Source organism: Sturnus vulgaris, chromosome 4, assembly GCF_052056855.1.
Source record: "Sturnus vulgaris isolate bStuVul1 chromosome 4, bStuVul1.hap1, whole genome shotgun sequence".
Classification (NCBI taxonomy): domain Eukaryota; kingdom Metazoa; phylum Chordata; class Aves; order Passeriformes; family Sturnidae; genus Sturnus; species Sturnus vulgaris.
Window position 1 is genome coordinate 15,814,849 of NC_142246.1, and position 27,609 is coordinate 15,842,457.

At 36.0% G+C, this 27,609-nt stretch overlaps 1 long non-coding RNA gene across 12 annotated transcripts in view; it reads left to right on the forward strand.

Moving 5' to 3' along the window:
- The window catches only part of LOC148223892 (uncharacterized), a 123,815-nt gene that overhangs the window by 75,661 nt on the left and 20,545 nt on the right, over positions 1-27,609 (forward strand). For 7 of the 12 annotated variants that reach the window (XR_015803041.1, XR_015803045.1, XR_015803042.1 and 4 more), the window contains one exon: positions 107-3,070. This is a non-coding gene — a long non-coding RNA (uncharacterized LOC148223892). Of the gene's footprint in view, positions 1-106; positions 3,071-5,814; positions 5,886-22,804; positions 22,910-25,125; positions 27,126-27,609 lie in introns of those variants that run through there. The other 5 variants (XR_015803046.1, XR_015803037.1, XR_015803047.1 and 2 more) reach the window with 5 other exon arrangements.

Here is a 27,609-nt window from a genome sequence, read left to right on the forward strand (position 1 = left end):
TTAGTAGTTTAATTCTGTGTTTGTATTCCTCAGTGTACAGATCTCATTGGTTAGTAACTCATAAAATCATGCACAGCTATTTATTGTGTTTTATTTTTTCTTGAAGTTTGAGACCTGCAATGAAGTGATTTAGAAAAGACTGTGTGAAGGAAGAGTCATGTGCTCATTCTTTATTGCCGCATCAAATAATACCAGGTCGTTAATCATTAGTAGAAAGAGCAAAGGTCTCAATTGAGTGCCCGGGGGAGACATCTCCATTAATCGCTTGCCAATTGGAGGGGACACAATTGACTTTAACCTGCTGGCTATGGACCATAGGAAAAGCTCTGACCCATTTAATCAGCCTGGAATGTGTTCCATAACCTTTCAAGTTGGATCATCGAATGTCAAGTTCTGTCGAAGGCTTTATTTAGTCAACCATGACTGGTAACCTCCTTATCTTCTTCTTTTTGTGTCAGAGGTACAATAGTTTTATCAACACATGTGCAGTTATTTTGTTTTAAAGTTCCCAGACTGTGTTCTGTCCAAATGATTTTGAAAGATTTACCCTGACTGTGATGGCATCATATGTTATGTAGAGGCTGAAGGAAAAAGTGAAATTTGTAATTGCTTTCTTTTTCCTGTCATTTAATCTAGTAATAATGAATAGTAACCATATTTATAGAGCTTCAGGGACCTGAGAAATATTAACAAAAGATCCACCTAGGTTTTCATATTCAACATATTTTTTCCTTTTTTTCTATCAACCATAGTGTATGTTATCAAGCTACCATTATTACTGTGTCATTGTTAGGAATAGATAAGTTCAAAAGTTCTGATGACACTGAATGATGCTGTGAATCAAGATGTCTCTCTCATCAGTTGGATTTATTTCTTCTATTTCTGTGCACTTGCTTCATCTGCCAGTTCAGGTCACTGAAATTTTTTTGGATATTTTATGAAATTATCCAATATTATCTGCTGTTCTGGAAGGAGTAAATCAGAGTCCCTTCTGAGGGAAATATTCACTTTGTATTTTGGTCTATTCAGAAGTAGAAAAGCAAGAGAAACTGCATAACAGTGGTAGTCTCAACAGTAAAACCTCTGTATTTATTTTGTCTGATGAAACAGCTATCTGACATCTACAGCTACCTCATAAAATGGGACCAGATTGATGAGCTTAAGTTATTCAGTATTTCTCGGTTCTGTGAACATTTTGTTGTTTACAGCTGTGTAGCAGTTGTCTTTTTTGCTGTTTCTCTCATTCTCCATTTTTGCTGGGAAGGAATGCTTTATGTTTTCAACCTTTTCATTTTACAAATTGGTTTCTAAAATGCCTAGCTGCCTGGATAATAACAGGGAAATAATTTCTGTCTAACTGTAGGTGAATTCATGAACCTGGCAAAGTGAGTGCAAGGAATAAACTGTACCTTTAATTAATGGCATTTCATTTCATTTTCTAAGTTAGGTTCAGCATCTGTCTGTCATTAGGACTAAAAGAATGTATTTAAGCAACAGTATTGCATTTCCTTTAAAAGATCCTTACTAGTTTTGAATAATAACATTCTACAAATGTATTAATGATAACGAGTATGCAAAATTTTCTGCACAAAAAAAAAAAGATCTGACAAGCATGAATGGTGACAGATGATGACCAGAATTTTAAAAAATTTATGATTATCACAATGTGAAAAGTAATTATGAATAATAAAAATCTGTTTCAATAATTAGCTGTAATGAATGCTCATAGCAAGGTAAATGAACTGGAACGATTTAAGGCAATAACACACGATTTGCATTTTATACTTTGTCAGAACATTTTATCATCAGAAATACATTCTTATTTTATCACAATTTTCAACATTTAGCCATGCACATCATGTCCAAGTCTTTGCCTAAACCGTGATCTGTACATAAACACAAAATGGTAGTAACAATTAATTACTTTACTAAGGCAAGATTTCATACATTTAAAATGTTACTTTTATGTGAGTGTTGGTTTTGTACATATGCTAATAAATCTGTATTTTAGGACTACTCTGTATAATACAAAAACATTTACAGTGTGGGAAAGGCTCTGTCTAAGGTGTCAGTGTTTATTTTGCACAAAGTAGGACACATCTGTGATGGTCTTGTGGAATTTTCTATGTGCATTCATTCATGCTTTTTATCCCAAAAGCAAGAGCTCTTTGAAACAGCCAGGTTCCACTTCTCTGAAATTGTGTTTTAGCATGTGAGAATGCGCAAGTGCTCAGGGAACCCAGAGCCAGGGGACAGATTTGGAACTAGTTTAAAGTTTGCAGGTCTGTCTCTTTCAAATTCTTCCCAGCAGTGAGCCATGAATTTCAGGGTGATAAAAGTTACAACTGACTGACTCTCATTGTTGGACCAGAGTAGTCAATCCTGGGTGGATTGTCATCACCACTGTTCAAGGTCACTTTTTTTTCATTAAGTGAACCTTTCCAAAAGGCTGTAATTCATCATTCCTTGGACATGTGATGTATCAGATCTAGGGGCATCTCCGTTATTTACTTCAGTTCCAAGTTTGCTTCACTTGTACCATCATTCTGCCAAAAGACAAAATTGGAGAGCTTGCTGAAGCCCAAGAGACAATTTGGATCTCCTTTTGCTGTTATGCTATTTTAAGAAAATTATTCTGGAATCACTGAACTGGTAATACTTCTTAGCCTTGACTAATTGCTGGTTTGCCAAAAATGCTGTTCACTCTTGCATAGCCAAACTATTTTTCTGAAAAGTTTATTGCTAGCTCCCTGCTATGAATCTAGTTGCTGCCAGTTTTGTCCCTAAGTTTCTGAGTTTTGCTGCACTATGCTATAATATTCATGCTTTTTCATTCCTGAAGAAATTTATGGCACTCAGCAAGTGTCATTTCTAAATAAAATTGTAACCCAACTTATGATGAAGTCGGTGGAGGATTGTCTGCTAGCTATAAGAAGAACTTAACAAGGACTTCCAGAAACATATGGCAAATAACTCTTCTTCTTACCCTCTGTTCGACACAGAAGCTGTCCTGGAAGCTGCTCTCAAGTTTGTTTTTGGTCTGTCTGTGTTTTCAACAAATACTCCGAAGGTGAGAGAAGCACTTCTCAGCTTGCATTTTATAAGAAGTCTTTGGAGTAAACACCTCAGCCAAAGACATAAGAATAATTTAAAATTTTATTTTATTTAAAGTACAAATAGATTTTATTTAACATCAGAGAATTGATATAGTATCATATAAGCTTAGGGAAGGTAGTATCATTGCATTTGGTGCAACCTTTTTTTTTCTATTATCTGAATCATGTGTTAGAGGCTATATTTTCATACCAAAGAAATATAGGCTGATCCTTCCCTTAGACCACTTTTATGTTCCATTGAAAATAGTTTTCCAGGCGTACTGTCACCTGGGAAGGTTGTGCCATATGAATAAAACTTCAGGTAGACACCTGAAGAAACTAATTCAAAACATCTGTGAGTCGGAGTAATTTGCTGTGGGTTTGGGGTTTTTTTCGTTACAGAAGTGTTTGGACAATAGTACAGACCCAATGGGACACATTTAATTACTTGTTACTGTTTTTTCTTAATCTACTTCAAACAGAGTGAAGTGCAATAGTGAGGATATCATAGTCCCAGCCCTTGTTCTATGTGGACGGTTTTTTCCCTGTTAACTCTGAACAATTTGTTTTTCTGGTTCAAGTGAATTTCTAGATAGGCCAAATACTTTCATGTATGACAAGGACAGTAGGACATCAAAACATATATACCCCAGGGAATGGCTTTAAACTTCTCCTTTTGATAATACTCTTCCTGACATGTTCAATGCATCCATCACATCAAAGCTTTAACTTTTTTTAAAAGAAACTACTTAAGTATGTTTTTCTTAGAGAATGCATGGAGGTTGTTTAAATAATAACAATAATAAAAAGAGAATTATATTTTCAGAACAGGAATTGCAATCTGCTTGAGCAGATACATCTGCTATTTTTTTTTAATGCCCCAGGAATAGAAGTTTGTTGTGGACAATGGTAATTTAATGTGAAAGTCTACAGAATGCTAAACATTTTAAACCAGTTGGTATAGATATATTAGAACCATTAAACTGCTCTGGGCCTGGAGTTCATTCTGGTTTAAAGCAAGCAGGAACCTTGAAGAAGTTTACCCAGAACTAAGCTTTGAAGTGATGCTTACTTGGGGGTCCTATCTGTGCTAGGCATGACCCTAGCCACACTCCTCCCTTCTCATAGTCTTATTTTGAAGTAGAAATCCTTGCTTATGGTTGAGTAGAGCTTATACAGTGCTCAAACTGAGAACACGGGCTACAGATAAAGGGATGACTACTTTGTAAAAAAGCTTATAACTTCCTCAGGATTGTCCTTTTTGTACTCTGAGTTGCCATACTCCTGCTTTTGCAAACCGGTGAACAACCAATGAACCCACTGAGAGGCTACTGCACAGTGCAGAAACTCTGTAAGGTGTTGAAGCACTTGTGAAAGCAAATGGGTGGGGAAACTTTTTACATGGAATAATAACTTTTTTCCTGGTTTTCAATGTTTAAAGAATTAGCAGGCTCATCTTTGTACAGTTTTATTGTAATGAGTTCCTTACAATGGCTCTTATTTTGTTCTCTTACACCTCTGATACCTTTTACTGTAACTGCATGAAACTGTTAAGAGATGAATAAATAAAGATTTGAGTGAGTGATTTTGTAAAGCTCTGGTGGGAATGGAACCCTCTGTTCCCCAGGTGAGAGTCAGCCCTGCCTACAAGAAAGTCGGTATTGACTGTTCAGCTTGTTCAGCTGAGTCACATGTCCATTTCCACTGGAGTGTCTGGCACCAGCCCTTGAGCTTCTTCAGGCATGCCGGGAGTGCTGCCTGCTCAGAGGAGCAGCAGGACCTGTACCACAGCTCCGGCCCCAGCATGGGCAGCATCTGCCCATCCAGGGATGCGGGGCTTTCTTTGTGCGCTCATTGGGATCCCTCAGGTGCTGCTTCACTGAGCACCCAGCAGGACTGGAGAAGCAGGTTGTCTTGCCTCTCACGGAGGGATTGTTTGACCTTCGTGGGAAGCAGCTGCTGCTGGATCCCAGTCCCTGCCAAGTTTGGCGGTAGCTCCTAATTCAGGGCTGAGAATTGCACGCCCACGCTTTCCCATGCTCCATGCTGAGCACTGTCAGGGGCGCATTGCTTGGTAGAAAAGAGGCCAAGGCACATTGCGAATAGTGGTTTTCTCTGCAGGTTTTCCACAGTATTGATTACAAGTGACCAGTGACTGTGACGAAATTAGAAAAGCCAAGTTCAATGTTATAAATAAATTATCTCCCTTGAGTAATTTATTTTGAGAACACTTGCTACAGGGTTGCTTACTAATGTCTTCATTGAATTCATGCTGCAATATTTGCAAACACTTTTTGAATATAATAGGATTTTAATAGCTTTGTCTAGATTCAGAAATGCAGTTATAGTCCTCTTCAGTCTGATATATTTAAGTTGCTGCCCACAAAATCATAGTGTTTTGACCAGCATTTCTCTTTACACTATAGACTTGTGTTGCTTAGATGTACAAGAATATTGAAGCTAGACAAATTTCATATTGTTTAGAGCAGAAATGCAGCTTGAATAAACAAAGGAGTTCTGCTACATTTATCTCTGTGATGTTTTGTGCTTACAGCCTTTTTGTTGTTGTTGTTTTGGCTTTGTGACTGGTCTGAAAATACGTACAAACTTCACAAGATACTTTAAATGCAAACCATCAATTTAGATGCAGTCCTTAGTTCTACATAATGACTCTATGGTTTGTGCAATCATTTGTGCTTTTGTCACATCTTCTTTTCAGCAATGTTCCATATGATGTTATGAAGCTGACAGGGGATGATTGCTGCTTTAATGCACAGTATGGCATCAAAGGTATGCAACGGCTCTATAAACCCTGAAATATTAAGAATCACAGTCTCAAACTTGCCTAGCTGAGAGATATTCTATTTTTTACTTAATTGAATAATTTTTTGGCACAAAATTTAAGGCTTTGGTTTATCAGTTTGAGTGAAGTAGCAGCTATTCAAACTGCTTGGTGTTAAGAAAGACAGGAAGGAGATTATGAGAACTGACTCAGCACCAGCAGTCTGTCTAGGACAGTATATAAAACAGCAACTTACTGTCACTCACTTTTTAAAGTGAGAATTCTGAGTCCCTGCAGGCCAGTGTGGGATTTACTACCTCCTACACAGGAAAGGAAAATCATCTGCTTCTTGCAAGATTGTGATTCATGCTGACCGTACTGGCTTTGGTGGGAACAGCTGAAAGACAATATTTTTCCTCTGTAGCTGGCGGGAGTGCCCACCTTCCTCTTCATGGTCTGCACTACAAGTTGTATTTTTTATCTCTGTGAATTGAGATACTTTTGGATGCCTAATCATTGTTTCTGCCTGCATTAACATGACTGAAATATTTTCTGATGATCAGTATAAAGAGCTTACAGCTCCCAGACAACATAATATCTGTTTTGTTCTCTGACTGACCCAAATCATAAATTTGCAGAGATAGAGTGAGAAAGAGAAGTATATAAATATTTTAGCCACTAATGCCTCTTTGCAGTGCTGTTGAAAATCTATAGAAAATCTGTAGAAAAAGAGTGTGGCATTCCTTTTTAATATGAGAAATTAATTTAAATATAGAGCAGTAAGATTCATTTTACTGTAGGTTATCACATGTCATTGCATTATGTGCCTTTTACAAGACACTTGGCTGTTGAAAACAGCCTGGTCTTAAGTACATTCTGCAAAACTTTCTGATAATGGACTTGTCTTTTCAAAATGTCTAGCTGATTTCTCTCTCTTCCTGCCTTAGACCTACATAGATGTTTTACAAGGGATATAACTTCTCCTTCCCATGCACAAAAGATGAAAATACATAGGAGGAAAAAAGGAAATACACACTATTAATGTTATAGTTCATGAAGCACTGGAAATTTATTTGACACTGAAGCACTCTCTGTGATCTTGCAAGCTAAGTCCTTATTCCTGCAGGCCTGGAGCCCCTGGGCTCTGTGAGAGCTTGGAGTTTGACTGCACACAACAGTTTACTTGGGACTTTCTGTTCCCTTTGTGTTATTCATTGCTATATCTATGGGAAGCCAAAGAGATCCAGAATCCCATTGGCACAGCAGTACTGTATTTTCTAGTTTAACCTGTGCTTTAATCCACATAACTCCTCGTTAGTCAGGCTTTATGGGTGTAATCCAGAGCCCATTGATCTCAGTGGAAAATTGTCCACCAATTCCACTGGGCTTTTGATCACCTCCTGCACATGTGATGCTAATTTCGCCTCTAAATCTTGTGCAAACCAAGTTTGTGACCAGGCTAATTTTTCAAGGTTATACATAACCAAAAGTTAAGTGAAAAACATGTTTCCCCTGTGTACCTGAAGCAAAATCCTGCCAAATCCAGCACTAAGTGGGAAGAAAAGCAGGATGTGAATCTTCCCCCTGCCCTGCCTCACTTCTGAGTCTAGAGGACCACTGTGCCATGGAGGTTCACAGACTTGGCTTCAACACCTGGCTCTGTTTTCTAGCTCCAAACTTGGCCTGGCCTCAGGAGTGTTTTTCCTCAGAACCATGGGTGCCTCCCACAGAGAGCTGAAGGGGATGGAAAGCTTAAGCAGTCCCACAGGGAACTTAAATCCTAATTCAGGAGTAACAAAAATTGATTCTTTGCAGCTGTGGAACAATTTTTTCTTCTGAACTGAGGGAACAAAAAACTCAGGGAGTTCCAATATATTTCTAGGAGCCAAAGTTTTTATTGTACTTGGAGATTTTTATTTGATCAGCAGCCTTGAGATATGAAGAGGATTATTCACCTCCCTTCCTTGTTTTGAGAACTAGCATAAATAATCCATTTAGCAATAATGCTGTGCCTCCCAGTGTGCTTGTTTATCGTTGACTTCCCCAGCTTTCAGTGGGCTAGTGCATTCTGATTCCTGGCTGGATTTACGATGCAAATGTCAGACAGAAACTCTGTCCCTCTGTTTTCAAGCCAAATCTCTTTATTTTGTCATTGGATTTGAATTATACATTTATGGAATAATTGGGAAATATTTGAAAATATTAAAATTCTCCTGACAGTTAAAACCAGGTTGTAGGTTAACTCCAGCCTGAAAGTTAACTGTAAGTCCATAGGAATGCCATTCATGAATTGTTACTTTTACTGAATTTTCTCTAAGGATCATCACGTGGGTTTTTGGCATGCCTTTCAAACACATAGCCATTCTTTCCTCACTCTGTAATGTCTATTCACTTATTTTGTTCATATATTGTATCTTTCTTGAGAAGAATCTGGGAATTTTTTAAGGATTCTTTGTAGGTAATAAGGCCCACTTACAGGAATAAGTACATTGAAACAAGGAACTTAAGTGGAAAAGACTACAGGAGCCAGAAGAAAGAAGCTAGTCTTCATCAATAAGACCTATTGGAATAAAAACATAATGAAGTTTTCCCAAAAACTTTCACACATTACTCAGTGTAGTTCAACTCACTTGATCAAAATTAATATGTCAGACACTGAACAGATTACAAATTAACAGATAAGTCTTTGAATGCAGTTATTGCTGGGGATTCAAAAGCAACTGTGTGATTTCAGGACTACAGTGAAATACAGGTTTCTAGTACAACATGACAGCTAAGGAAGGGGTTCTTCTTCCTTGGAAGAGGTTTATTAGCTTAAATGATTTAACCAAACAATTTAGTTCAAACTACTACTTGCTATTGTTTAAAACTACTATGTGAATTCAATTTTTTTCAAAAGAAAGATATGAAGTAGGGTTATATTGTTTCTATATTCACACTGAGGTATGACATCTCCCAAAATTATTGTCCCACTTTATAAGAAACCAATAAATATCTTCTGAAAGTAGAGAGCCTTTAGATAAGATCTACAGAAATGACATAAGAAATAAAATATGTACCTGATAGTGAGAACTGAGAAACAGTGACAGTTAAGTCAGACCCTCATGGTAATTGGGGTAGGGGTTTCTGCACTCCAAGTGCAGGAGGTGCATGGACAAAACCACACTGCAGGAGATGAATCTGTGCATCTTATCTGCAGTGGTAATGTCAGAGATAAAGTTGTACAGCTTATCCAGTAAAGAAGAGCACAAGCTTGATAGAAGGAGCTGTACGGTCTAAAAATAAAGATGGAAAGAAATTGGTTGTTGAGAAGAACTTCGTAGGCATTGCAACTATCAATTCAGACCTGAAATGAGATATTGGAGGGTAGCCCAGTGAAATAATTCACCAGATCTTGATGTGAATTTTCCCTTATTTCAAGTCTTTTTGTTACCTCCCCCTGCCCCCGGCCAACCGATTTGGATATTTTTAAGAATTGTCTTCTTCTTCACAAGAACTAGTTTTAAAAAGCCCAGTATTCAAGACATCACACTGGGGGAGTGTAACAGACATTCTGGATTTATTGTTTGTGAAATCATACTAGTCTTGTTTCTTGCGTTTCTATTTTCACAAGCCTTTGATTTAATGACCATTTTAATGTCTGTCAGAAATACACATTTGTGCCTAAGTGCATATGTACAGATAGGAAAGACTCAAACAAATTCATAGTTTTAATTTTTATATGGCAGATTGAGATTTCACAGGTAGAATATCAGCTTTTATGTGGGCAGGGTGTTCCCAAGTACCATTAATTTCAATGAGGATTGTAACTGTTCAGTGTTGCTAAATTTGAAGTGAGGGTGGATTTATCTTTTGTATCATGAGAAATGAATCACTGCACCTGAATAACAATGAATAATAATGTTGTACATGAAAGTGAATGCAGCAGTTCCAACCCAAGAAGGGCACAGGCCCAGGGCATATCCTGTGACTCCTTATTTTTAAAAGGAATTGCCCACTTGCTATATATATATATATCTCAGCAAAAAGATTAGAATAATATAAGAAAGGTACCTGAGCAATGAAACATGAAATTATCTTTGACTTAAGAAATGTCAAAGTTTTTGAATGTTATGCAAAGTAAAAATACATTTTAGGATGAGGTTGGATAAATTGAGTCATTGGAAGACTTTTTGTGAAACACTACATAGCTTGGAGATAAAATAAAATAAAAATCAAGGTTTGTGTCCAAAGTCAAATTGCTATAATCATGTGCACCTAAATCTATTCCCAGTTACCATGATGAAGTCTATATTCAGAATTACATAGCAACATCTGAATGGATCCTTTCTATAAGTAAAAATATTCCTGAATACTTCTGAAAATGAAAACTTTAAATCTTTATTTTATTTCAGCCTTTGTCTTTCAATCTTTTGACTTTCAAGGATCACCAAAAAATGAAGAGATGGAATTATACATGTGACATTTAAATTCACACTTAGATAGGCACTTACTAAGAACAGGTATAATCTTTGTAAATAACACCTGGGGACAGATAACTACCAGTTACACTGATTTCCTTTCTCAGGAATTTAGTCACTGACATTTTCATTTAGTTTCTGACATAAGTCAGAAATTTATAAAGGAATAAACAGTTCTGTATCAGTAGATTTTGTGGATTTTTATAGGAAAGTTTAATTTTGGGATAAAGGGAGCCTTGGACTGCATTGTGCTGCTATGCTTTTTGCATGAAATCTTTACATATGTTGCTCATTTCAATCCTGAGGCAAATGACAAATGATCTTCACGCACTAGATCACTTTTCTGTTTTCTTTCAAAGTACAGACTGAAAATTTGTGAGGATCTCAGGTGATTTGGTCTCTACAGATCTCCACCTACTATTTTCATCATGGGGATCCAAATCCTGTGATATTTATAGCACCCCCACATGTGTGTGTGTAGTTACAGACAACTGACTTCCATTGAAAAGACAGTGGGAATGGTTTGAGAAAATGCTTCCACAGTGAGCTCAGCAGAGTTGTATTCGAGGCTCCAAGGAGTGCATGGTTTGTACTGCCCTCTGTATTCCATAGCTTAAAGGAATCTAAATAAACTCTGGAGCATCTTTCAGGAATGGGATTTGAACCTATGTCTCCTTTGAGGGCGAAGTTCACTGCTGGAGGACAATATGGTGCAATAAAATTGTATCAGTTATTAGGTGACACTACAGCTCTACATTGCAGTGCAGGGAATGGCATCCGTACTCAGGGCTAAGACAACAAAAGGTCGAGAGCTTTGTAATGTCCGTACCCTGGAGCAGATTAGCAGTGCCGTCAAGAAGCTCCTTCCTTGTCTGTGCTATACCCTTAAAACATGGAAAAATGACTCCAGGCTTCTCAGGGAATGTTTCTCCCTCCCTTCTTCCCTCTATGTGCTGAGCTGAACTTCAGTGAACACTGCACTTGAAAAGTCTCCTTAAAAAAGGTCTTTTCTCTTGCAACCTCTCCTGGGTGAGTTGCATTCCTTACAAACAGTTTAAACAAAGCCAATTGACCTTAAGGCCCCTGGTAGGTAACAATAATTTGAGGTGAATATCTGAAGGCTTTTTTTACTAAAAGCTTCTTTCTTTCTTTCTTTCTTTCTTCTTTCTTTCTTTCTTTCTTTCTTTCTTTCTTTCTTTCTTTCTTTCTTTCTTTCTTTCTTTCTTTCTTTCTTTCTTTCTTTCTTTCTTTCTTTCTTTCTTTCTTTCTTTCTTTCTTTCTTTCTTTCTTTCTTTCTTTCTTTCTTTCTTTCTTTCTTTCTTTCTTTCTTTCTTTCTTTCTTTCTTTCTTTCTTTCTTTCTTTCTTTCTTTCTTTCTTTCTTTCTTTCTTTCTTTCTTTCTTTCTTTCTTTCTTTCTTTCTTTCTTTCTTTCTTTCTTTCTCTCTCTCTCTCTCTCTTCCTTCCTTCCTTCCTTCCTTCCTTTCTTCCTTCCTTCCTTCCTTCCTTCCTTCCTTCCTTCCTTCCTTCCTTCCTTCCTTCCTTCCTTCCTTCCTTCCTTCCTTCCTTCCTTCCTTCCTTCCTTCCTTCCTTCCTTCTTTCTTTCTCCAGGTCTGCAGAGATTTATCTTTGAGTGCATTACTTTTGGGGCTTTGGAATCTTTTTGCCTCTTGTAATCTGAAGTCTACAGTGTTTGACCTTCACCAAAATATAAGCCACCTTTAGCATTATAATTCCATCTCAATTAATTTTATTTATCAGACAATGCCTCTATTGAAGGATAAGTCACAACCCTTTGTTGTGGTTTAACCCGAGCTGGCAACTCGGTGAAACAGGGTTCGGACCCCAACCCCCACTGTGATGGGGAGGAGAATCAGGAAAAGGTAAAACTCATGTGCTGAGATAAGAACAATATAATAGTTAAATAAATAAAGTAAAATATGCTGCCTCTGCTGCTGCTGCTGCTGCTGGTGATGATGATGATGATGAACATGATCATGATGATGAAAAATAAAAAGAAAAAGAACAAACCTAAGAGAAACAAATTTCTCACCACCCACTGACCAATACACAGCCTGTCCGCAAGTAGTGAGTAGCCTCTTTTGGCCAACTCTCTCCAGTTTATATATACTAGGCATGACATCCTATGGAATAGAATTCACCTTTGCCTAGTTTGGGTCAGCTCTCCTGGTCATGCTCTCTCGCAGCTTCTCGTGCACCTGCTTTGTGACAGAGCATGAAAAATGGCAAAGTTCTTGATTTAAAGAGTGCTGAGCAACATCCAGAACATCATTCTCACACTGAATCCAAACCACAGCACTATACCAGTTACTAGGAAGAAAATTAATGCTATCCCAGCCAAATCCAGGACAGCCTTCTTCTCTAACACATGCTGCATTTCTAGCATAGCTTTGATACAACCTTAAATCCCTGTAAAGTCAATATTCCATGGCTTTATCAAGGTAAGAACAGACACTAAGTTGGAATGGCATTGTCTCTTTTTATATGAGGTTGGCCAAAAGATAGTCAGCAAAACCTGTAAAAATAGAACACATTTTTCTTAAGAAATTAATTTTCTAAAACATTATTTTTCCAAGATACAAGATTAGTTACAAATACATTAAATTGAAATGATGACTAATCAACTGACATCCACAATACATTGTTGGCAGGGGAAGACCTTCCCCAGCTATAGTGATTTGTCTCTCTTGATGGATGGATTTCAGTAAATTCTGATCTGGAGTGAGACACTCTCAGCTTCACATAATCCAGCAAAAATCTGCAATACTTCTTCTACATGGTGCTTCCAGTGAACTGAAACATAGATTATTTCCTGATCACTGCATCTTCAGTAGAAGTCAGTTTGCTGTTAATCTTATTTACCATAGAGTTGCAAGCGGATTTTGGGGAGCATGTAAGGAAATGGTTATAAGTATTTACTTGTAAAACTGTTTTTAACCTTCTATTGAAAAGCTATGATGGAAATCATGGGATAAATACTTGCTTTTATCAGTATATTTGAGAACCACAAGACAAAGAATAATTACTGGGAATGTTTAATTTTTTTTCCATCCTTTGTATAATTGCTCTTACTTGATTGAAGTTTGGAAGTATATTGTAGTCTTACATTTCCCATATACATACAGGGAATTTTTATATGTAAGAGACTTTTATGTGGACTAGCATTACAGCTCTGAAGTAACATGAAAAGGTAGGGTATATCACCAAAGAATACTTAGCCTTACTACATAGGCTTATCATATCACACAAATTGACACACCTTACAAGTCCCAAAGAGGAAGTTAATAAGCTGAAGGAGTGCAGCTGAGCAAAACTAAGAAAAAATATAATTACACCAACTGCTTTTCCTTTTCATCACACCTGTCTGCCATGGTTATTAACTTGTTCCTTATATAGCTAAGCTTTGTTTTACAAGAAAATAAAGGAAGAAAGAAATTAGATTTTATAACCAACAAATGTATATTTTAATACATTTCTCATAATATATACTAGAGAGATACATAAGGTATATAAACATACCTGCAAAAGTGATATAAACATACCTGGCAAAGTGGCAATGCAGTCCATGCATGTGGAGGAGAGCTTTATGAACAGGTTTTTTTTGCTGTATCAAGAAGTTCATCAGTTTAAATCACAAACTGAAGTGACATCTGTTGACATACAGTTTTGTCCATAATAGAATTACTTAGTCAATGCCATTTTCAATGTTAATTTCTAAGCAGATGAATATTTTCAATGAGAATGACATCCAGACAGAATAGCAATGAAAAAGGTAATCTAATTCATTTGAAGAACTATTCTATTAAAGTAATGGCCCCAAGCCAGTGAGAGATGAAGAGCACAGGTCAGGAAAAAAAAGATAGCATGATTCCACAGTAATGTGTAATTTTCCTTTCCAAAACGAAAGAAAAAAAGGGAATTATATTGACAAGCTGTGGGGCAGAAAGAAAGAAAGCAAGCTACATGCTACAATATTATGTAGGCTGAAATTTAAAAAGACCCAAAAAAGCCACTACAACGGGTTGTAAATAAAATAAAAATATTTTAAAAATATGCCAAGGGAAATACCTATGTACAACTCATATTAAATGCATGGCCAGACTTAAGTTCAGTTTTCCCATTTTGAACTGGGGCAAAGGATGAGCTACAGGGATTAAGCGATCTTTTATTACTTTTGCCAAAGTGAGAAATTAAAAGAGCAAGGTATTCATTGTTCAGAAGCATTCAGACTCTTAAATTAGAAAAGATGCTTATGCAGAATGTTGGTGATATGCCATGTCAAAGCAATCACAAGAAAAACTATTTCACTAACAACAGAAGTTGTTTTCTCTTTTACCCTTGCAGTGTTCATCACAATAGCCTCCAGCTGTTTTCCTTGGGATACAGCCCTATGGCTCTGGGGCATCCAGCCTCTAGGGTACAAAGTGTAGTAATTTTTAATTTCAATCTCCAACACCTGCATGAGGGAGGGAGCTCTGCTCTTTGATATCATTTAGTCACTGACTTTCCTGAAAATAGGATTGAGCCATAGTACATCCCTGGGCAGCTAGAAGACATTAGGGGCTAATAAGTCTTATGATATATGCACACTACTGATTTACCATGCTAGCTTTTAGAATCTGAATACCAATAGCATTTAACCAGGGATACATGTTAAGCAGGTCCATATGGAAATATTTTCTGTGCATCAAAACCATGTACTCAGGGCTTTTGCATTGCATACTTTTTCTAAATCACTCAGATTTTCTCAAAACTTGTATATAAATGAATAGATACAAGGACATATTGGACAAAAAAAGCTTTTAAGAAAAATCAAGTGTTTTTAACTCTTTGCCTTTGTTAAATTCTCAAAGTGAAATTTCATTTTGTAATAGCCAATAGGTTTAGCAGAAAAGGGAACTGAAGATCTGATCTGGAGACAAGACAAATGCCTGCTTTGTCCTGCATTTGAAAAGACAGGCCCCTCATCATGCAGACACTTAACCTTGTGAGGAAAGATTTGCAGGAACATGAAATCTAGAAGTTTTTGTTGCGTTTGTACACATCCCAGTAGAGCTGTTCTGCTATTGCAGCCAAGGCATGCAGCTCACTATTTCCTAAAGTGCATTTTAATTTCCGTTGAATGGACTTGCACTTTCTGATGTGGCCCTGCTGTACCATCCTTTCAGACGTCTACAATTTACTTGTGTAAAAACTTTTCTTTAATTTCCAAACCTGTCTTATAACAACAGAAAACTACATTAAGATGTTCTCCTCTGAAACATTGAAGCAGTGAAGGCATCACGAGTATGTCTGAGGATAATACCTTTTAGTGAAAGGCTCTCCAACACGTGGGCACTGATCCAGCTGAAGAAAGGACATCCCCTGTTACATGTAATGCTGCTTCTGCTGGTATCAAGGATTTTCTTAGACTGTAAAAATGTATATCCCAGCAGGGAATATCCAACCGAGCATCTAACATTAGAAATAATTTTTTTTTTATATGATCAGATTAGTTAAACAGATTTTTCTGCAAGGGAAAGAACTATTAAAAGATGTATTTTTTATGACTGACAACAAGAAGAATGAGTGTTTCATATAAAACATATTTTCCTTTTGGGACAAAATTTATTCCTGATCTTCCTCCTTAGTGGATCTGTTTCCGAAGAGGCTAAAAATAAATAGTCTCCTTTGAAAACAAAATGGGGACTGAGTTAGTATGCCTCTGTGAAACAGCAATTATTTCTGACAGGTGAAAAGGCCATTAGACATGAATTGATTTTCAGGGGTACAGTGAACTCTTAGTCGACAGGAGCTGTGTGTGCTCAGCACCTCTGAACATCAGGGTCAGTCTCACAAGGTGCTGAATGACCTCAACCCACAGAAAGTTTTCTACACATTTCAGGAGCTGGCCTTTAGAAATGAGACAAGAAATCTGTAAGCCCAAATACACACCATGAAAATGCTGAAATGCAGTCCCTGAGCTGTCATGTTGTCCACCTTAAACAGCATTGAACTTGGCACCATGAGATCCTGAGAAAGCCACTTAACTTCCCTGTATTCTTTCTACTTTTATTCCTTCTGTGTCTTGTCCTTATAAATAGTACCAAGACCTGAATTATCTTCTGCTCATGAATACACTAATTGGGCTTAGTATCAGTTGTAAACCCTTATTGCTATGAAATGGCTTTTTCTAAATATGAAAATAACGAAATGTAACTGTTTAGAAAAAGTGTTTTAACTGCTAATGCTATGCTGCATCTCCATGGAAATCCATGACTGAGAATAGACGACAACAAATGTATTGTGCTCTTAGCCCTCCATATTCTTCTAGAGTAAAAATTAATTCTGAAACTATGATCCACTCAAAACATTTAAATCTAAGTGATTTATGAAAAAGGCAGTACAAAGGAAAACGGCAATTTGAGAGATAGGTGGTAAGTACTAACACTAAAGATGAGACATCAAGAATTATATACTGGAGAATGTATAGTTGATATGCACTTTCTTGTAATTCTTTAGATTTTCTTTTTGTCTTTGTGCAGAATCAAGTTAAGTCTGCTTTTCAAAGATCAGTGAACACTTGAGTCCAAAAATATCTGAATTTTGAGGAAGATAATACTGACACATGATTTCAGAACCTTGCAATGAGAGCATCTCTCATTTTGTCATTATTGCCTTTTCTTTCATCCTTTACATATATCTTATATGCCATAGATGCTACATCCAGTTAATTTTATAATAGGAAAAAAAAGGTCATGGAATTAATATAAATAGGCTGGATAAATTTATAGGTCAAGTTTTCCACTTAAAAAGAGTTTAAAAAATTGACTCTGTTCTGGGTGATACCAAAGATTTTCTGGTTAAGTCCTTAATTTGTATTTAATTTCCTGACTGTATAAAGGAAGGCTAACAGCATTTGATTAAAAAAAAACAAAAGCAAAAAACCAAACCAAAACCCCAAAACCTGAAAACTGAAAACCAAACCAAACAGAAAAAAACCAAAAAGCCCCAAAAGCCCCTCAACCCACAAATTATGGTGGGGTAGAGTTAATTATTGTAGACACCTTCGACATTCTTAGGCAGCAGGTGGCTTAAACAGTGAGATGTACTGCTTATTTACATATCTGCATCTACAAGGATGTTTGTGTGCAGTCGTCCAGTGATGCTCATTGACCTTCTTAATATTCTGATAACATAAATGTAGCTGAGAAACAGCAGTGTTTAGGATTATGATTGCAATAGTATGGATTTTGTTTCATATGGTATATTAGATTTTACTCCTTTTTTCCATCAGATGGGGAATATATAAATTTCTGGTAAGGTATTTAATAAAACAATAACCAGAATGATATGGCAAAATGATGAATTTTTCCTAGATTTATGTTTCCTGGATTATAAGGGAAAATTTTGGTACTATGCTTGTGTTTTGGCTCTTGCAACATTCCTCAATTGTCTAGACTAGAAGTATGTCTTCTTCCAAGTACTGATGTTTGGAAATTGTCCTAAAGTGAAACTCTTTTATCAAATCCTTTTCACCACAGCACCCAGACAGGAAATACCGATGTAAAAAACCTTGATCTGAAAACTTTGAATAGCTTGACTAAATTCATACTTTAAGTCTTTGAAAAGGACCCTTGAGAATGAAATGTGTGCAGTGAGTATTTAAGAACTATAGCTCACAAAATGAAACTTGACTCCAGACAGGTTTCATTAATTGGGAGAAGTTATGATGATAAGCATTGCTTCATTTTCCTTTCTTCCTAGCAATAGAGTTTACTAAGATTACATTGTGCTTTATCTTAACTGTCAGAGTTAAAAGACTTCATGTTACCAAAGTTGTCACTTTGTATAGTCATAATGAAACTGCACTAAAATATTTCTGCAAATCTTGAAGTTTTCTCACAGCTTTCACCCAGTATAATAGGCCACATAAGGCAGTAAAGGCTTGAGATCAGCCCAGCCACCTACACTCCTGTTAACCCATGCAGAGCTTTTACAATGAAATGAGGCCTCCATTCATTGCAGGGAAGGTCACAGCAATGGTTTTATTATTGTCATCTATGGTGCTCGTATTTCGGCCACAAACTGTGATTCTATGGAATTGAATTTTGGAAACAGTAAACCCTATACTTTAAAGACCGATACAAATATATATATATATATAGCAATGATCACTGTTTTTTTTAAAAATATTTTTGTTTTTATATATTGGAATTGAATTTTGGAAACAGTAAACCCTATACTTTAAAGACCGATACAAATATATATATATATATAGCAATGATCACTGTTTTTTTTAAAAATATTTTTGTTTTTATATATTGGCTTGGTTCATTATCCTGTATACTATTTTGAATCAATACTTGTTTAGAACATGACTTTCTGGAAAGCAGAGGAGATCCTCTAAGTTTTGGAAGATCTGTTTATTGTGAGCTGTTTTCTTCCCACAATCTAAACCCCCCCTTGGTGTCTTGTGTCCATTTCCTTAGGTCTTTGCTATACCAGATTCTGAGAAACTGATGTTTTCTTTAGTCACTTCCTCAAAGGACTGGATAGATAGTTAATGGGTGCCAGCAATGGCCATAAACAAAAAGTTCCACTCCAACAAAATGAGGGTGGCAGAGCACTGGAAGAGGCTGTTCAGGGAGGCTGTGGAGTCCCCTTCTCTGGAGACGTTCAAAACCCACTTGGATAAGTTCCTGTGTCACCTTCTTTAGGTGACAGGACTGGACAGGGTTAGCTCCAGGGGTCCCTTCCAACCTTAACGATTTTGTGTCTGTGTAAAAAAAAAATTTAGGAAAAAATATCTCATGCAGTTTGTCCTTCATAATGCATAAGTTTTCTTTCTCCTAGTTGGATTTTACAGAAATGATGCTTTTGTGTGTTTACTGTGTTTTCCTTAGTATTGATGTATTGGTGAAAAGTTTAAACTATGATAAGATGTCAGAAAACTAAGTCTCAAAGACAATTATTTCCTCACCCTCATCAAAGGAAATTCAGGATACATTTCCCAGTGACCAAAGAGCAAAGACCGTTTTAGAAGAAACAGGTTACTTGTTTTATTAGAGCTCTGAGGAAATTTAGTGAATAAAGTCCAATAAATAAATAAATAAATAACCTTAATTTATTTGGAAATAGAAGACTCGTGCTGTGTAGGCAAAAATGCTTTATCATTGGAAATAATCAGAAGAGTAATGAAGCTAATTAACTGTGGTAGGAATGAGTATTTTTCACAAGCATTCATCACCTTTGTCCCTTTCATCTCCCTAGAAACTGACTCATGAAATACACATGAAGTCACACAAATAGTAAAGTCAGACCTCATGCATTTGTTTTAGGCAGAAAAAAATATATATTTATGCAGTACTACTCTTCCCAGGAAGATAAGGGACCTTTATGAGATGAGAAAAACACCTACTGCCTGCTTACTGCACAAAGGTATTCCCTGGCTGAACTGGAGTATGGAGTTGATAAATATATCCAGTTGGAAAATTTCTGCTCTCCAGAATGATTGGGGAAAAAAGGAATGTATTGTAGATGGGGTGGGGCAGGCTATCCTCCTTTCTGGTTTTTGGCAACTGTGCAGGACCCATAAGGGGCCCCAGGACCCAAAATACAAACAATTCTGAGATGCTGACCTGAGAATGAGTATGGCAAAAATATTTAAAATATGCTGGTTTCTCCGTTCTAGCCTTAGGTCAAAGACAGGAATCTTTGGAACTTAAGTTTTTATATTTCATCTTGAGGTTTCTGAAGTTCAGTCCTCACTAAAATGAAAAGGAGGTGTTCTGTTAGGGCTTTCATTCCATGTACTTGCCTTCCTGCATTGATCATGCCTCTTCTATAGAACTCTAGAGCAAGAGTACATGGGAAGAGAAATCTTTCTTTTGAGGTAAATTAGATAGGGGAAAACAGAAAGACATGCTTATTAAATCAAGATTAATTTGAAATTAGGTTAAAAATATGAAAGTACAGGAAGGAGATATTACAGTGTTTGAGGTAAGAACCTATATATGAAGAAAATGCACAGGTCTGTACCTCTACTGCAGGGAAATAAGGAAGAGAGAGATCTACTTGAAGCTGGTTGGCAAATTAAGAAAAGATGGCTAAAGAATCCTTTTTCCAGAAGAAATATCATATAAGTAATGTGACTACCATAATTTGTGACTATTTTTGATGCTTGACCTATAGGGCCCAGGTGTCCACCTACATCTCTGTGGATAGTCTGTGTTAGCCTGGGCAGGTAGGTAGAACCAGACATATTCTCATCAGTCTGTGGAACCACAGTGAGTCCCCTTAAATACTTTATCATTGTTTCTCATTTTCCATCAAGTAATAATCTTGTTTCAAACTAATAAGAAGTAGAAAAAATATTTTTTTTCTTTTGATTAGTGTTCTGTAGAAACTGCTTTGGAGTTTACATTTAGTCAAGTTTCCTGACACAAGCTTGCATCATGACAGAATATAGATCTAGAGGAAGCAATGGCCACCAGAAAAAAGCAGATGTTTTCCTTTTGTCTGGAAGAGAAGAGATAAAAATTCTGTCACTGTGCCTTTGGTTGTTAATGCATCCATGATACCTGAGTGTGTGTTCTGGTGCCATAAAAACTTCAGTCAGGATAAATTTATGAGATGTCTGATTAAAATCACTCTGCATTAGTCTTTTGTCTCAACTTTACTAGTTAGAGATGTAACTTCTCTTGAACATGGGCCAAATTCACTTATATCAGATGAAAGAACACTTAAGATTTCAATGTGTGTATTTCAAACTCTTGTACTCTTTAGCATATGTTTATCTTTTGGTGTATATGAAATTTTATTTTCCTTCTTTTCTGCTTCCCTGACAATGCTTTTCTATGTGATTGTTGCCTTCAGGAGGTTTCATTTAGGTGGTAAATACCTCCATAGCCCAGATATATCACAATAAAGTGCTCACATAGTGTGTTTTATCCTACCCTAATTACAGGAGAAATGTATGCCATAACATTACATAATGCAGAAATAATTGTAGTAAATCTACTAAGATACAATTCTACACATTTAGCCTTTACTATAAATGGATATAATGTTGTAGGAAAAATTATTGCGAATTAGGATGGCAAGTTTTTCTAATGGTACCAGAAGCCAGAAAAATAATTTCCAGAATACTGTTTTGAACATTTACCACATAGCATGTACTCTCCTATATTTTCAAGGATGCATTTGAGATTTCACCTGGTGCAAGGAATAGGAGGACTGGAAGGGAATAAAATATCTATAATTTATAACAGGATTTTCTATTTTTATTTAATAGTAAATTAATCCTAGATTAAATTCAATAAATGCACAATACTGTTTTAGTGCATTCCATTACATCAGCATATATACAATTAATTTCCACCTTGCATCCTGCATAAAAAGAGAGATTGATTTTACCAGTTCATACAACAGTAAAAAAAATGTTTCTCTTTTCTCCCTAGTATTCTTGGTTGATTTGAAGGAAGAATGCTTCAGAAAGAAAAGGGGAAAATACAACTAATGTAAAAGTTATTCAGATAAAACTATCATTTGTTCATATAATAATAAAGTAATACTTTTGATCTACTTATCAGCACACTGTTATCTGACACGGATACTAGAGGTTAGCAATGACACTGCTTTCTGCACAGGACAGTCCTTCCCATGGCTCTCTGAGCCTGTCTAAAACATTTTCATTTACATAACTGGGCACAAGTGGTTGCAATATGACAAAATGGAGCTTGATAGTCTTTAGGAGTATGAAGTCTTACCTGCCATCCGAAAGAGAATGTACCTGCTCTGCCTGCAAAGAGCTTGCCTCCAGGACTCAGGACTTGCCCTTTTACAGCTGTGACATGACAGTTATACCAAAATAAACTCTGAAAAAAAAAGGAAAGAAAGAAAGAAAGAAAGAAAGAAAGAAAGAAAGAAAGAAAGAAAGAAAGAAAGAAAGAAAGAAAGAAAGAAAGAAAGAAAGAAAGAAAGAAAGAAAGAAAGAAAGAAAGAAGAATGTCAAATACTCTTATTCAAATATTATTATTATATATACAAATATATATATATTCTGATGTCAAATATATATTATAGCTTAAATAAAGGGCTTATTTGATTAAGTAAACATCCTATTTTTCTTTGTTGAAATAAACTTTTCTGTGGTGAAAAACTTGGAAAAATCAAGCATAAAATTAGAATTGTAACATTTTTACGATAAATATGTGTTTTATTTTCCTCACCATTAGATGAGTGTCTAGAATTTGCTCTGGGAGTAGATTTTTCGAAGCGGATAAATAAAAATTTGAAAGTACAGTAGTTCAAAAAGATTTTAATAGGTTTTATAGGCAGTTATGATCAGAATATAGATCTCTTGAGATCTTCAAAGAGAAAAATGTCTTAAAATCAATAAGTTTTAGTTGTCTAACCCAAATAAAAGCTTTTGACAATCCTAATAGATACTTATTCATATCTTTCAGCACTTAAAAGCATTGGAAAATGTGATTTTCAGATGTAAAAATATTTGAAGTGGAACTTAGAACCCAAAGTTACTTTATTCCTATCTATTGAAGGTAAAGCACCTGGTAAGTCACTAGTGCTATATATTTTAAGCTAATGCTTAAAAATTCTCATGCATTTTATTGAGGGAAGAGAATTTTTCCCTAGAAGTCATCTTAATAATCTCTGTTTTTAAAAACTATTACGTTTCTAAACCATTCAGAATTGTAATTTTGTTTGAGGAAAAATTTTAGCGAACTTTAGACATTTTAAAAACAACTATTCTGAATATTTTAATCTAAAATACAGATTTCCTATATATAATTTCACTGTTGGTATAGAAAATTGATCTATGCTGCTTTCTTTGTATCTTGCTAAATACTCTTTTTAGTTCAGTTTTTGAGTTTTGAATGTCTAGATAAATTCGCATTCTAAGAACCCTCTCACTGTTGCCAAAATATTTAGTTTTTTGGAATTTGAATTTTGAACAAAACTCAACATTTTTCTAGAAGTTTGCAAAACATAGAATTCATTGATTTATTGTACCTGAAATTTCTGGTTATATTTCTAATTTTCTCTTCTATTTCTTCAACACCTCTATTTCTTATAACCCTTTTAAAAAATGCTTGCGTTTCAAACTCTCTTTGTTATACCTTGCCACTTTTATATTTCATATAAAAGGTTCTGTTTTTATTTTCACATTGGTTCTTAGTTAATCCTATTATTTCTCATCCTGTAATTATTCCTTCCCATTCTCCTTTTCCTTACTCCTCTGTATGACAGTTTAGAGCATTAAACATCCGTAGTGACAGCCCTTGTCTCCTGCAGGAGAGGAATGTGAAGTAAATGAGCTCATGATAGCTGTCCCCAGCGAGAGGTCCTACATCACAACTTGTGTTGTGGGTCTGAGAGAGGCAAAGTCTTGTTTAGGCTAAATCAGATAAATAAATTCAGTCATGCCACTCTTCCTAATCTTTTCAATTACCAAAGAAATATTTTAACTGCATCCTGCAAACTACTATTGCATTTTTAATCTTAAGGTAATGAGGGGTTTCATGCCCAAGAGCTGATGGTAAATTAGGTTAATAAATCCCTATATTAGTATATTAATATGACTTTGTTTGAGGTAGATAGACCAGGTAAGTTGAATGGAGCTCATAATGCTGATAATAAAAAATATAAAGACATGTTTCCACCTGTTATGTTAAGAAAGAGCCTAAAGCTACCTTAAAAATAACAGTGGATAATTATGGCTTCATTTCATACCAAAATTGCCCTTCTGCTTTCTTCTCAGATTTCTTCTAGTAGTTGAATATTGAACAGGAGATGTATTCTGATCACTGGAAAAAATAATTTGTCTGAATTAGAATGTTAAAAACTACCCTTGAGCCTATGAATTAAAAAATCTGTCACTGGAGAAAACTGAAATAAATTACTTTTTACTTGCAGTAGATAGACTTCTGATGTTTTTAAACAGAAGAAATCTCTATAAAAATGTAATATTCATTTCTGATCATAAAATTGGCAAATGAGGGTTCCAACTGTAGGTTCTCTATTTATTTAATAAACATTAACTTAGCAAGTATACATTTTAGGATCAGAAATGAAATCAGTCCTCATTTAGGCTTGTGTGCTATCCTGAGGTTTTCCATTATATTGCTTGTAGAAGTCTGATGTATCTACCTCAGTGTCAGAGTGGGCAGAATATTTTTAAACATTCTGTAATATTTTCCGGCAATTAGAATTTGGTGCATGCACCCTTGGATTAATAATGATTCTGTGAAAGACACGTGAAAAGTTTAAACTCCTTGTAAATGTCGTTGACAGAGAATTCAAAGATGATTCGTTAGGAAAACAAAGAGAAAACAGAAAATGAAAGTAGAAGCTTTTTTGTGCCTTTTATGAGTGTTGGATTTAAAGCGAAGTTAAAGATACATGAGAGGAGTAACTTGGCCTTCACTTTCCCTAGAGGTTCATCAGAACCCTGATCCACTTAGAGAATGAAAATCTCTTCAGTATGGCTGACCTTCTCCCTGAGCAGGCCAGCCATCCATGGAACTGAGTGCAATAACATTTCATGAATTATTAAAAATAGATATAACTGATAATGGTTAGTTACATTATTTTTTCTCTATGTTCAATGAGCTATCAGGTTAAAAATGTTGAGTTCAGGCTAGAAGAAGGATAACTAGTTGGACTGCTTGGATTTTGCAATGAAAAAGGACATTGCTTTTTAATGTTAACTGCTGGCTAATGCCCATCATGACACTTGCTGCCTCATAGCACCTCTTTGCCTTTTCAGATTTGGAGATTTGACACTGACTTACTTTTGACTGAAGAATGAACTTTAATGAAACTGAGCAGGCACAGGGGTGATCATCTGAGAACTCTCTTCAGCATGCAACCATCCAGCACCACACATCATTTTTCCTACCCCGAAAGACTGATGAAAGATGGAGCCCAAAGTCATGGACTTAACGAACTCAGCAGACTTTTATAGGGTGGTCCATAGATTAGGGAATGTCTGTGTGTATATCTAAAAGGAAAGGAGAGGTGATGGTATAGTGGTCGGTGTAAATTGTGGCATGGTGTAAATTGTATAGAATAAGGGATGATATTACTGTGGTTCCAGCTGGAATAGGCTCAATTTTCTTCATCGGTATAGGCTGTGTTTTGGATGCAATATGAGAATTATGCTGCTTTTTAATGAGCAGTGCTTACCCCAGATCAAGGACTTTTGAGTGTCTCATGCTCTGCCAGAAAGCAGGAGCACAAGAAGCTGTGAGGGATCATGGCCAGGAGAGCTGACCCAAACTGACCAAAAGAATATCCCACACCATAGAGTGTCATGCCCAGTATATAAAATGGGGGAATTGACCAGGATGGGCCAGTTGCTGCATGGAGATCGGATGGGCATTGGTGAATTATTGTATTCTGCATCAATTGTTTCTCTTGAGTTTTATTTCTTCTTCTTTTCTCTTCCTTTTTCATTATTATTTAATTTTTTAATTAATCAACTCTTATTATGTCAGCCAATGGTTTTTACCTTTTTCCTGGTTCTTCTTCCCATCCCACTGTGGTGATGTGTGGGTAGTATGGGAACTTTTATTGATGGCCATGACAGCAATATTTATCATGCAGTATTATTTGGCATATTTCAAAAGTTACTGAATATGGATTGGAAAATTGGTAGGAATAATACTTGTTCCTACTTATTCTTAGGGGTGACTGCTATAATGTTATGAAATAACTGTCAAATCTGCAAACTTTGTTGGGTTATGTAAATACTGAGGAAAATTCTAAATCTCTTCATATAAATCTCTCTTGGACAGAACAATCTTAGGCCAATTCAGCTGAAATTAAATAAAATCTAAAAGTAGTTCCTCTAACGCTCCTTCACAATATCATAAAAATAAATTTGACAGTGTAAGATAGTTCCTGAAATCAATTCATTTGAGAAGCTTGGGGCAAAAGCTGACTGAAAACTTTGTCAGTTTCTCAATGTAGAAGTGCATAAATTGCTTCAAACATGGACTCCAAAGAAAGGGAGATAAAAGACTATGAGATACAGATCTGCTTGGAACACCTAATAGTCTCATAAAGGATATTGACACTATAATGAATGGAAAAAGAAGGGATTGATGAGCAAAAACATATATTTTAGGTGTTTGGAGATAAAGTGAAAAGAACTCAAACTGAGCTAGGCTTTGCATAAGGATATAAAACTACCATTGAGGTGTTTTATGGACACATGGATAAAAGAAAAAGAAAAAAGAAAAAAAAAAGAAACTGATTATGAAATCAAAAGCACAATTTGTGCCCAAAGGAAAAGAAAATATTTTTGTGTTGGATAAGATAGTGATGTAAACAGAGAAAATACAATAGACCTGGGTTGTCTGGACCTCTATGGAACATTTGATGTGGCCATACATGCATAGTGCAGAGGTGTAAAGCAAGTAGAAATAATTTTAAGATGATCTAGTTTCTTTAATCACCTTGACAGACAAGGAAAAAGACAAGTAGTTGGGACAAGTAGTTGGGAGTCCATATAGAAAATAATTTGAGAAGAGCTGAAGGGGTTTGTAAATTGGAAATATAGCAATAAATCAAATACAGGAAATACAAATAAATTATTAATGTAGGCTTTGATTCCACCACTGGTGTTCCACTTAGTTCTGAATGGAATCTGTATTCTGAAATCAAATCCTTGAATAATAAAATAATAGTGATACTATTACTGTTAAAGAATAAGATGGAGATTTGCACCTCTGGACACGGGGGAAGGACCCAGTGTTAGTGAACAGTGGCTGCTGCAGCAAAGCATGCCTATGGGATGTTGGGTAGCATACGAAAACTGCTATGTAAAAATTATGGGGGCAGGCTGAGAGATCTGTGTTTGTTCAGTGTTGAGAAAGAAAAGGGAGACCTTATCATCATCTTCCACCATTTATAGGGTGGCTACCAGGAAGATGGAGACTTCCTTTTTTGTACAAGAAATCACATGGGACAGACAAGAGGTAATGGGTATAAGTTACTCCTGGGGAGGTTCTGATTGGACAGAAAAATAAAAATTTTTCACAATGAAAACAATCAGCTATTGGAATAATCTTCCCAGGGAAGTGGTGGATACCCCAGAGTTGCACACTTTTAATATTAGGCTATTGGGCTATCTTGTCTGGACCATGCTTTTACCAAAAAAGATTGTACTGGATGTTCCTTGAGGTCCCTTCCAATTCGGTTCTATGGTTCTGTGTTTTACGGTATTAATGGGAAATGTGGTATAAAT